The sequence below is a fragment of the Leopardus geoffroyi genome, chromosome A1 (genome assembly GCF_018350155.1).
Source record: "Leopardus geoffroyi isolate Oge1 chromosome A1, O.geoffroyi_Oge1_pat1.0, whole genome shotgun sequence".
Lineage (NCBI taxonomy): Eukaryota > Metazoa > Chordata > Mammalia > Carnivora > Felidae > Leopardus > Leopardus geoffroyi.
The window spans coordinates 96,881,775-96,894,639 of NC_059326.1; the positions used below are offsets into that span (position 1 = coordinate 96,881,775).

Genomic DNA, 12,865 nt, shown 5'->3' on the forward strand with positions numbered 1-12,865 from the left:
TTGTCACTGTTGATTTAATACAGTTTACATTTTTTTCCTGAAGTTCAGTAATGTGATCCAAGTATAATAATTTAGCTCAATTTATTCCTGTCCTTACATAAAACTGTTCTATTCTCATTTCTGTCACCAATTGAATCTCTTATCTCCAGCTGAAGAACACATTTTCCTTGAAAACTCAGTTCAAAATCCAATCTGAGACTAGCCCTGCACTGACCATTAGTCTCAACCCAAAATGTAGAAAGTCTCTCCAACTAAAATAAAATTAATAATTGGAAAGAAAAAAAAAAGCTTGACCATTGGGGTAAGAAAACAGGCCTAATGGATACTAACTTAAGAGACTACACTCAATAGTACACAGACTGTATATGAAAACATATTTTTCAAATTGGAGAAGCTCCCTTACAATGCGTTTTATGAGAAAATAGAAAATTGGTGTACAGAGAATATCACTGTGGATTAGAGTTCAAGTGGAGAAACACCTTAGTGAATATGAGTGTTGGGTTGGGCTTTGCCTGGCAGGTGGGATCAGAATGGCAGAGCAGAGGGGGGACTATCTCGGGCCATGGGAATGGAGTCAGGAGAAGTGTTTATCCAGATACAGGATCAGGATGGGGGAAGCATGGCAACAGAGCAGGGGAGGCAGTGAGGTACTGGTGAGGGATCTAGAATACAAGGCATGACTGAGCCCACAACAAATGTAGACCCTATGCAGGAAATATCCTTTAAAAAGTGGTTTCAGGAAGAGAGATACTGCCAGCAGCAGGACCTGCTAGGGGACTGTGATAATCTAAGTGCAATACGACAAGTTATTAGACAAGTGTTCTAGTTGGTCCAGTAGGAATATGGCAAAGGGCAAATTAAACAGGCATATTAAGCGAATGATTAGGAACTAATGGGATGGCTGTGAACAGTATTAAAGGTTAACCAGCCTCTTTGGACTGTGTCATCAGAATCTGAAAGCGAGGGTAGAAAAGAGGGAGGTGATGTGTTGGGGATGAGGAAACCAGAGTTTCAAAATAATCAGAGGGTTAGCTTGGTGGGACTGGACATAAGAGAGGAGAATGGTGTGTCACTTGTCCTGCCTGCCTGATAAGTGATGACCTCACGAACTCAGAACAACTCGGGTGTGCTCACTGAAGGCCACATACAAATGCATGTGTTGTTGGGGAACCTAGTAAGGTGCAAACTCACGTCCGTGCTGCCAATCAGTTAGCAACCTATAAAAATTGTTTCGAAAATAGAAGGAAATGTTTTTGCCAAAGTCATGTGTTAGCATGGTAATGAAACTTTTGTTTTAAGTTTGTTTATTTCTTTATTTTGAGAGACACAGAGAGCACAAGTGGGGGAGAAGCAGAGAGAGAGAAAGAGAGAGAATCCCAAGCAGGCTCCATGTTGCCAGCGCAGAGCCCATCGCAGGGCTTGAACTCATGAAATCGTGAGATCATGACCTGAGCGACAACCAAGAGTGGGACGCTTAACCGACCCAGCCACCCAGGCACCCCAAAATTGAAACTTTTTAATAATAGTGGACACATGCATCCCATACATGTGCCCCAATTAATAATACTGCATTTGTAAAGACACGCAAATCACTGGTTTAAACAAGGTACTCTGGCTCTCCTTTTGGAAACTCGGGTTAACATTTACCCTTGTTTTAGGCTGTTAGTTTCTCTGAGGCAAACATCCCATTCAATCCATCATCCTCTCCCCAAACACTCCCATCTTCTCGGATCTGCTTGGCTTCAGGCCCTGACACCCCCTTAGTCTTGGAAACTGGGACCTCTGTGCTCACCTGTGTGTTTGATCTTATACCAGACTCTGGATCCAGTACTGTCATAAAAGCAGATAGAATTTAAAGGGCTCCAAGCCAATAATGCTGTGGCTCAGTGCTTCACCTCAGCTGTGTGGCCCTTTTTATTTTGACTTCATATGCAGAGGACACTTGAGTGAGAAGACACTGGCTTTCTTCTGTGGGACTCAGCCACCCAAGCCAGGCCATTTGGTCTGAGGTTTTGCCTTCTCCTTCCCTGGTGAAATTCTTTAGAGCTGCAGGTCCAATCCTGGCCACAGATCCTTATATCTGGGTCCCCAGCTATTTTTGGTAAACTTGCACTGATGAGTCCCAAATACGGATTCCATACAGACATAGGAAATAGTGCCCTTTCTGAAGGTAGTATTCAAACAAGATTGTCTTTTTCTTAGTTTCAAATTCATCTTTTAAATTAAGCTTTATTTAATCTAGTATCAAAACTCCATGAGGGGCACCTGGGTGGCTCAGTCAGTTAAGCGTCTGACTTTGGCTCAGGTCATGATTTCACAGCTCGTGAGTTCAAGCCCCACATCAGGCTCACAGAGCCTCCTTGAGATCTTCTGTCTCCCTCTCTTTCTGCCTCTTCCCTGCTTGCTCTTACACACATGCGCTCTCTCTCTCTCTCTCTCTCTTAAAAATAAACATTAAAAAAACCCTGAGTCCAAAAACAGTATGTATGTGTTTGTGTGTGTGTGTGTGTGTGTGTGTGTGTGTGTGTGTGTATTCACAGTATATATAATATATACACATTATAGGACTATGTAAGTTAATCATTGTATTTCAGAACTGAAAGTATAAACACGAGCCTCCAAATATCTGAAAGCCGGTTTCTTTTTTATAATTCACTGTTTCACACCCTAAAAGACTTCAATATGACTAATCCTAAGAAATCTTCTTTTGATTAAGTAAATCAAATGTGAATGTCTTCACCATGAAAAAGATCATCCTACAAAATCTATCTGTGAGAAGTGATGTGGGCAACAAAAGCAAAAGAAAAAAAAATTAAATTCCCTTACTGCCTATAGCCCACTGACAAGTCCTTGAAACTGGCAGAATGACCTAGGAGCTCAGCTGCCTTGATGATGACACTTTGCTGGGGGCAAATGGCAATCTTAGCTTAACGTTATCCCGACCTCCAGGATCCTGTGAGTCTACTTTAACATATAAAAATTCCTTTGGAAACTTCCTTTATCTCTATCCCTCCAAGATATATGCTGGCAATCATACCCCGAGCATATGGCCCCCTGATACACATCTGAAGGGTCTCATGACTGAGGTTTTACTAAACAGTAATAAATGACCTTTTCCTAACAACAGCTAGCCCCCCTAAAGGTCCTAGAAACTTTGCTTCCAAACTCCTTAGAGACTTACTGCTAGCCCTAACCCCCTCCCAACCTGAAGGTATATAATCAATCACCTGTCTCAATCCTAGAGCAGCTCTCACTGCCCACGGGTCCTGTCCTGTGCTTTAATAAAACCACCTTTTTTAGACCAAAGATGTCTCCAGAATTCTTTCTTGGCCAGGGGCTCTGAACTGTACCCCAACATCTCCACATCAAGAAGTTGGATGCCTTAGATATTACAACCACTCTCCTTAAGGGAAGCTATTTTTTGATCTGTAAAAAATATCCTCAGCAAAGAAAACCTACCTATCAAAAGTCAATGAATCCAGCTCAATGTTTTGTTTCCACTGCTAAATCAAAGCCAGAGTAGAGACATTCTTTATGCGTATGATTATATGGGCAATCTACACTCAGGTAAGAGCTGAGTCACAATTTGTGAAGGTTTTATCTTTAAGCTAGCTTTGATTTTCTTTTGCTTTGTTTTGATCCTCTCATTGTTTGTTGGGGGAGGGGGATGAGGGTTAGTGTTTACATTGACCCGGTGGGTCCAGGCTTCCCTCTGTTTTGCCAAAGAGCCGCAGAGTAAGATCAGGGGAAGTGGGCTTGCTGTCTTCACAGAGTGATGCCCACCTGCCTGAAGCTCTTCCCATCTACCAGTCTTCATTGGTTGAAGAGCTGAGGAGTCCCCTTGACCCTCGCTCATCAAGGCCCAAGCAGCTGACTGTCCTCCAGCACCACATCCCATCCTCCCACTGAGCCCACAACAACATACAGGCAGAGCAGTTTTTTCACTGAGGCATCAGACATGCATCACAAAGCAAATCCAAAAAAAGAATATTGAGAACCATGGCTCTCTTCCCAGCCCATTTTCTCAGGGCGACTCAAGGAGGACCCAAGAGGTTAGAATTTGGGCCATGGGAGGTTGCCCCATGTGGATGCTTCTTCCCTTATTAATTCCCTCATCTTCCCAGCTGTCCCCCATCATCGTCCCCCAGCCTGCCTATAAGCAACTGTCTCCCGGCCAGCATTCTACCTTCCTCCTCCAGAAAGTCCCACCCTCCACCATTTCAGCAGTGCCAGCCCCCCATTCCTAATTGTTTCTTACAAATTCGTGTGGCTTCAACTTCAGCCAGAAGTTTATGTAGGTTTTATTCTTCCTAAGGCTCCTGTTGGCTTCAAAGGGTGGCTGAGCTCTTGTACTGTAAATGTGTGGACGGAAATAGTATATAGCCTGATTTTGGTTAACTCTATGAATAAAGTGAAAGACTAAATATACAAATAGACAATGGCCAGACCACACAGCAAAACAGAACTCTGACCCACCATCTGTAGCAACCGCCAACCCATTATCTGTAGTAACCAGCGCAGGAAGCCAGCCTACTATGTCAGACCTGAAGGAAGTCAGACCACTTTTTCTAGCAACAAACCTAGGAAGGCAAACAATAATTCATGTAACATTCAACCCCATATAGCCAGAACTTGATTAATAACTGATGAATTTTTACATTTTTGTGCCCGCACCCAACTTAGGGCCAATGAGAGAAAGTCAAATATGTACCCCTAATCAATGGGTACCAATCACAAAGTACTGGTTTCCAGTTAGCCCGCCTATACCTTCCCTCCAAGCAGGGCATATATGAAGCCTTCCTTTTTTTCCACTGTAACGTTTCCCCAGTCCTCTGGCTGCCTTTGACACTGACAAAACAAAAGTGAGGGTGGCTGACAACCTTGCAAGCCCTGAATAAATAGCCTTTGCTCCTTGTCATTTGGTTGGTCTTTGTTTATTTCCATAGAAGCCTGGTGCCAAGTTCCTCTATGACTAAAGGCAAGCACATCTCATCACAGTAGGAATTCGTTAGTTATCAGTTAATTAATTGATTCATTATCCTAGGGAGATTCAGTTTACTGGTCTCACATGAAGGAAACATGTTAAGACAATTTTAAGAGCTGCTTCTTGAAACCTTTGAGAAATACCTGACATCATTTTACTAAAGGAACATTTGACTCCTACTTGTTCCTGCTTTTATTACCAGAAGCCCGCATGTTAACTAAGAATGGCTCTGCCTGAGTCGACCAGAATGGATGGCACAATTTCCCAAAAGATTATATAGGATCTTAATGGGGTGGGGTGGGTGGGTGGGGGAAGTGTCGTTTCCTTCCACCTCACTACATTTAATTTACTTTTCCCCAATTTGAAAGCAAAAGGCTTTTCAAAGAGTCATACAATCCAGTGTAAGAGAGGAGATACAAGGAACATCTTTGGAAACTGCAGGAGGAGGAGACAGACCCAAAGACAGCAAGCCTTTACCTGGAACAGAGCTCTCACACCAAGAGATTGTTTAATCATTTACATCCATTCATTACCATGGAACAGTGCAGGAGTGGGGACAAGATGCAAACATTTCAAGCGTTTCTTTAATTTGTTGAAACCATTTGGCAACCCAGGAAGTAAGAGACCAAAAGATTTACAAGGGACTGCTTGGAACGTTTACAGATTTAAACAGAAAGTTGTAAATCTGTAATTTATTTAAGTTATATGTGGAGGTAGGAGCCCCAGATTAAGAATAAATTTTACTACCACAGTGATATAGTGTCTGGAAAACTGGTTGGGAAAGCCTACAAACTACACATTTGCATTGGAAATTGAGGAAAGTCCTAAAGACAAACTCCCAAACACACAAAAAGTATCCCAAAAGCGGAAATAAGGGTTACAGGCTTTACCCAATAGCGACCCTCCAGTCACTGAAAGAGAAGCAATGAGGTTAGATTAATTGGCTCTGTCCTAGCCCCTCGTGCCACTACAGCAGAGGGGCAAGTTAATAGTGAATCGGCTTTTGAACCCTCAAAAATTCCTTGAGAGACTTCAAGAAGTGTGACTAATATTATCAGGAGAGAAACTTTCTTGTCACTTCCTCACAGCCCAGGGTGGGAAAGGTTCTGCACCTCGTGAATGTAGTCAGAGCAGGACCAGAAGCAATCAGGAAGCACGGCCCTCCCCACAGCAGATGCACAACCACGGCATTCACGTTCCCCAGGGACCCCACACCAAGCACTTCAGGAGCAGCAAAGGGCACCGGGATAACTGGAGACAATGCCGTTGGCCTGAGCATCATCACCCTTGCTGTCAATGGTGGATAACCATGGATGTACGGGGTTTCCCAGAGAGCAGAGGCGACAGAGAAGGATTAGTCATCCATTCACACTACTTAGACAAATGCATGAGTAAGAATCACAGTAATAAATGCAGAAAACTTCAAGGGGGACTAGAATCCCCAAATAGAAGATAAAGATGAGACCCAAAACAACAGTACTTACCACCATTCACGTCAATCCCCATCTTTCTTTAGGGACAGTATGTAGTTTGAGGAAACACAAGTTACAGACAGTGTATAATTTTGTTTCCAGGGGTGAGATTTCGAAATTTTTCTAAATGATGTGTTTCCTATTTTTCTCCCCTCCCTTCACCACCACCTGGAATCGAGATGCCTGGCAGCCTCTCTGCCATCATCAGCCCAATGAAATGTCCTTCCAGACGGGAAGAGGAAACAAAGGAAAACCTCTATGGAAAGTGGAGGGAGAGGAGGTAAGGAGGGAGAGATGGCTAGACAGAAATTTCCTACCTCCAGCCCTCGGTGAGAATTCTAGAAGGCAGTGGTGAGAGTGAGGTGAGGGGAATACAAGGACGTCCAGGAGATGGTTGCCCTTCTCAGAGGTAGCCTGGAAAACCTGTAACCTTCTAGGAGTAGCTCGGCACGTGGCTCCGTGCCACATCTACCGTGCACGGGAATGAAGCAGCCCTGGCAGGAGGAGGTGGGAAAGCAGGTGAGTCTGAGGTTCTTCTGGCTTTCCTCCACCTTCACCCGGCTTTGAGGGCTCACGGAGTGCCGTGTGAAGAGAAGCAGAGGCACTGAGTGAACTGCTGGGCTGGCAAGAGGCATGGAGTCCCATCGGGCTGCAGCATGCAGGGATTTCTTGATCAAAACAAAATGGCCAAGGGCACAGGCTTCAGCAGCCAGCAACAGGACACATTTCCAAGAGTCCAGGTGGGGTCAGATGTCCCTCAGGGCACTCTAGGCTGATTGGAACAGAGAAGATACAGAGGATGCCTGGCAGACAAGGAGGCTCCCTGCCCCAACACTAGTGGGTGACATCAGGCCCTCCTCCATACGGCAAGTTGCCATCTCAGAAAGAAGCTGAGGAGGAAGAGAAAACACAAGAACTGAGCATTTACCTGAAAGAGAATGCCAGACAGGACATCTTTAAGGAGTCAGGGATTCATTTGCAACTTGACAATTGCTCTCTTCTACCCTATATATACCCAAGGAGACGACTCTCATGAGGAAATCATATCAATTGCAGGAAAGACAACATTCCATCTTATTTTTACATCCGACTTGACCTGCTACATTTCTAAGATTCCCCCCAAATATTACACATATATACATACATATACACATATGTATACTACATATATATAAATACACACATACACACACACACACACACACACATATATCTTCAATAGTATAGTTTATGAGAGAAAATGCAATGGGCATGGAGGGAAAGAAAGTTCATGGGACATGCAAGGATGAAGACCCGTTTGGAAATTTCCTTTGTTTGGTCTGAGGATGGCCAGTGGATGCGGCAAGAAGTTGAAGGTGAGAGTTTACAGAATCCTGGGGAGAAAGCACACTGAGGTGGGTGAACACAGTCCAGAGTGTCAAAGAGAGGACCAAGGGTGTGAGTGAATCGCACAATGGTACCGCGGGAGCTGTCGGCATCAATTATAACAAATCTATAACTGAAGGAGATATCGACATTTTCAAAAATGTGCTTCCAATGTTGTGATGAATCTGTCTACGCCTAAGCCTTCAAAAGACAGCAAGAAATATGGTGAGGCATTTTTTCCATACACTGCATACTAAGCTTTAAAATTCAGTATTACTTCCGAATCATATTTTATTGACTCCTGTGGAACTTGAGGTATATGAGTTGTATAAAAACATGGAATCATGACAGAGAGATCATTCTGACTCTAACTTATTACAGATGCTGTATGGAGTTATTTACAATAAAGAAGGTGTTTGTTTCCAGTAAGAGCCTAGAATTTTGTTAATGCTATTTTCACGATATTGCACTGGCTTGGCTGTAGGACAGAGTTGAATTACAAAGAGGTTGTCTTTGGAAGGCTACCACAGAGGTCTGAAAAAGTTCTTCAAAAATAGCCCCTACAAATAATATGCCAAAGCCCCAAAGTTCACATTTTAGTCTATATTTTTCTTAAATATTGATGTTCTTACATTTCCTAGCTTAAATCAATGCTGGATTCATTCCTTGCTGGGCAGCAATTCTGAGCATTTGAGACAAAATGGCGGGCAGGCCCTGAGAATGGCGTTTGCATGAGGAGCTCCCAAAGGGAGAATGAGTCAGGCAAATAAGCCTGGACCAGAGACAGACTTCAATCAAAGGAGAGGTTTGAGGATTCTGAGTATAATCCAGGACCACTTGGCTTTTCCCTTCATCCCAAGAAGGGAAAGACTAGACATAAAAGTTAAAGATAAATCATGGTAAAGACCTTCAAACCAGAACTCATTAGAAGCCATCTAATTGTAATAACAGTTTCACAGAAGAGAGTAACGCATTCTCTGTGACATAGTGCCTGGAATCACTGAAATTCTAGAGAAGACATAGCAGCCTTGGACCCTCAAGGGCTCCAGTGCATCAGCAGAAGGTGAACACCATGGACCCCCGCAAAGGAGCAATGATGTGCAGGCTGAGAGCCTCAGTGCTGGACACAGGGGGCAGTCACTACTCAGAGCAAGAAGAGGTTATCCAACAGAGAGGACATCAGTGTCCTGCAAAGGTATCAGGACCCAGAGGAAACCCTGTGACTTATTTATAAACACAACTGAAATGTCTTGAGGACTTCCAGATACAATGACTTGAAAAAGTGAAAAGGATATTGCAGGAGGTAGAGTTCCTGAATTGGCAGACAGACACGATACATGTCAAGGAACATTCACACAACCATTCTCAGAGTACCAAGGATTCTTAACCTGGGTTCCAGGACTCCTAAACAATCCAAAGAAGGATTTAGGGAATAAATGCTTTCAAATTTTTATAAGTAAATCCACAAGTTTTCAAAATTCTATGTGTGTGCCTTTATGGCTATTGTTTCAGGGGAAATGTTCATAATATTCATCATATTGTCAAAGGAGCATGTGACCCCAAGAAAGTTAAGAAACTTCTTGCTGCATCTCAAATATACATCTCATTTCTCAGGACTCAGGGAGATGGTAAAGGCCTCTGTTGTCCACTCTGAGAACTTAGAGTTGCTTTCAAAGATCTATGATCAAGAATATTCTGTATCTCCAGAATCTCTGCCCTTGCAATGTCAGAAACTCCCATCCAGGGGCACTGGGTGGCTCAGTCGGTTAAGCATCCGACTCTAGATTTCGACTCAGGTCATGATCCCATAGCTAACAGTGCAGAGCCTGCTCAGGACTCTCTCTCTCTCCCTCTCTCTCTGCCCTTACCCAGCTCACACTCTCCCTCACAAAAATAAATAAATAAATATTTAAAAAAGGAAAAGAAAAGAAACTCCCATCCCAGTGATGGGGCCATACTTTCTCTCCTTCCTCCCCCTAGTCTGGTAGCATGGGGCCCAAAAGAATTTGAATGGATCCCAAATGACAATAAATGCAAGTGACAAAAACACAGCCGATGTTTGCATTCTTTCTGAACATTTCATATGAGTTTCCCCCACCCAGTGAAAATAGTGGAAACCATAGTTTCATTTTCTATAGGCACAATTCATGTGCCTTGGACCTAAAATGAGAAGAATAAAAGCTCAAGGCTATGGTTAAACATCATATGATTAAAAGACCGTTTTTCTTCTCTTTTTAATGACCACATTCCAACTCATTTCAGCACTGTTAAGTTGGAGTATTATAAGGATAAATCCAATTAAATACACAAGAGTTACCAGTATGAACCTTAGTCTAGCACCATTGACCTTGTAGGTGTCTCAGTTCTGTTGTGATAATTGCCAAGAGAACAAATTATAAATATAGGCCGCTACCACCGTAGGTAAAATGCACTGCAAAAGCAGTTAATTCTGAGATAAATTGCCTAAGGAATCCACCAGATCCCCCATCGTCTTTCCATTGTGTTTACTAATCAAGATTCTAACATAAGCACTAAATCAAAATTTCTAGTTTCCAGAGACCTCTCAGAACTTTAAACAGTGCCTTAAAATGCATTTCACTATGCACATTAAAACCTAAAGGAGAATCGATCACTTCAAAAATTATTACCCTGTGATCTATGGTGCTGAGATAATCCAACAAATTTCGGTATTGCATAAAGACACATTTATACCAAAAAGGGGATTTTCAGAGGACATTTCTTCTGGTGAAACTAATTTTTTAAGTGACAATTATTACTTATTCTGGAGATGCTTAACCACTAATGGTGGGATAATCTCATGATACAACTGCACATTTTTAGAAAGTTAAGCCAAAATTAATCAATCTATCTAATTTCTACTAAGGGGAGAAGAATGTCCTCTGAAGACCACATTTCCTTATGAGGCTATAAGTTTAAGACAGCAGTATAATTGGAAAGAAATTTATTAAAGGGCTGGAAATTATCCTCAAATTAAAACATTTACAGCCTAAAGCTGTAATTAGGGCAAAGGTAAAGGCAAGAGATTCTCAAAGCAATCTTGGCTGCTTCTGACTGCTCCTTGGATGCCTTCTTTGCTAATTCTTTATCTTGATTCCATTGTTAATTATGGGGGCTCCCCAAGGTTTGACAATGATTCTTTCACTTCTTTTTCTTTCCCTCTATTTTATTCATTAACTTCCATGACTTTAACAATTTACATAGAGATTGAGCTAACATTGACTGATGCCCCCTAAATGCTAAGCACTGTCAGGCTCTTAAAGAGTTAACTGTTGATCTTATGCAAAGAGCCTAATTCCTCTGATTATTTCTTTCCACTAAACATTCCACCTGACTGTGTTAGCTCTCTCAACAAGCAATGCTGAATGTGGGGCAGGAGGAAGACACCTGAGGGTCCCCAGGCAGGGTTTGCGTCCCAGCCCTGTCTTTAATTAGCTATGTGATCCTGAGCAAGTCGCTTGATCTCTCCCAGTCTCAGTAAAATAAAGATGTTAAACTAGACCAAAAGTTGCAACCTGGTAGTTATTTGGACAAATTCAGGCTTTAGACATATTTGCTTGGCCTGCATAATGATTTTTAAACGTGGAATGTTTGGTAAAATTCTGGATTTCTGGCTTCTCTTGAAAAAGTGGAAGATCTCAGCCTGATTCCTGTGATGGCAATAATTGGCTGCAGACAAGAAGTAGCTGCCCCTCCAGATTTTTCCCTACAATTCCCAGTATCCACTACTGTGCTACAAGAATTCCCCTTCACCTATTGACTTTACATGACTTGCTTCTTAACCAGAGGGCTGAGGTGAGAACAAAAATGCACTGGTTTGATTTCCATAACTGGAGCTAATTATTTCAGGTCTTCTCCCACCTCATCCAGACCCATAAGCATAACATTTGAAATCTACCTCAAACTCTTCAGTGTTAAATAAACTCATATCTTTTACTGTGGGCTATCCATCTCTTTACAACTTCTGTTTGACCATTTTTGTCATAGCTGAGTCTCAAAGACTTTAGAAACTTGTTTTTAACTCCTTCCATAATTCACTCATAATCAAACGCCATTGACACCTTCTCAGAAATTGCAGGTCATTATATCCAAGGCCAATATTCTGAATAAGACTCTCCCTAACCAATTCATACACTGAAAATAAGAACACCAAATGAATAAAGAAGATGTGGTATATATATATATCCAATGGAGTATTACTCAGCAATCAAAAAGAAGGAAATCTTGCCATTTGCAACTATGTGGATGGAACTGGAGGGTATGATGCTAAGTGAAATTAGTCAGTCAGAGAAAGACAAAAATCATATCACTTCACTCATATGAGGACTTTAAGAGACAAAACAGATGAACATAAGGGAAGGGAAACAAAAATAATATAAAAACAGGGAGGGGGACAAAACAGAAGAGACTCATAAATATGGAGAACAAACTGAAAGTTACTGGAGGGGTTGTGGGAGGGGGGATGGGCTAAATGGGTAAGGGGCACTAAGGAATCTACTCCTGAAATCATTGTTGCCCTATATGCTAATTTGGATATAAATTAAAAAAAATTAAAAATAAAACAAGTTAAAATAAAAAAAACATAGCATAGGAACATAATAAAAATAAAGCGAAACAAATTTAAAAAAAAAGAAAGGCAAGAACTGGAAATGATGGATGGTAAAATGTGAAAGAAATTTTCTTTCTCAAAATTCTTTAAAAGTCAAATGATTGTTTAAAGAAAAAATAAAAATGTATTATGGGGAAAAAAATAAACATTAAAAAAAAAGAACACCAATATTCCTTACAAGTCTATAAAACTTCTAACAACTGAGCACATCTTCTAAAGAAGCAATCATGGATTTCAAGAATCTTTGAAGCAGAAACTACAAGTTGCTAAGAGTCATTTTTTTCATCCTCCCTTAGAAAACCCAAATTTTATTTGGGGTGTCAGTCACTGTGACATTTCCCAGACACTCTTGGAGCCAGATGGATGTGATCATGTGACTAAGCTCTGGCCAATGCGATAAGCAGAGTCTCACATGGG

At 41.8% G+C, this 12,865-nt stretch overlaps 1 long non-coding RNA gene across 4 annotated transcripts in view; it reads right to left on the minus strand.

Annotated features, from left to right (window-relative positions):
• LOC123602160 overlaps nt 1-12,865 on the minus strand; it is a 128,062-nt gene that overhangs the window by 70,393 nt on the left and 44,804 nt on the right. The gene's annotated exons all lie outside the window — the stretch shown is intronic.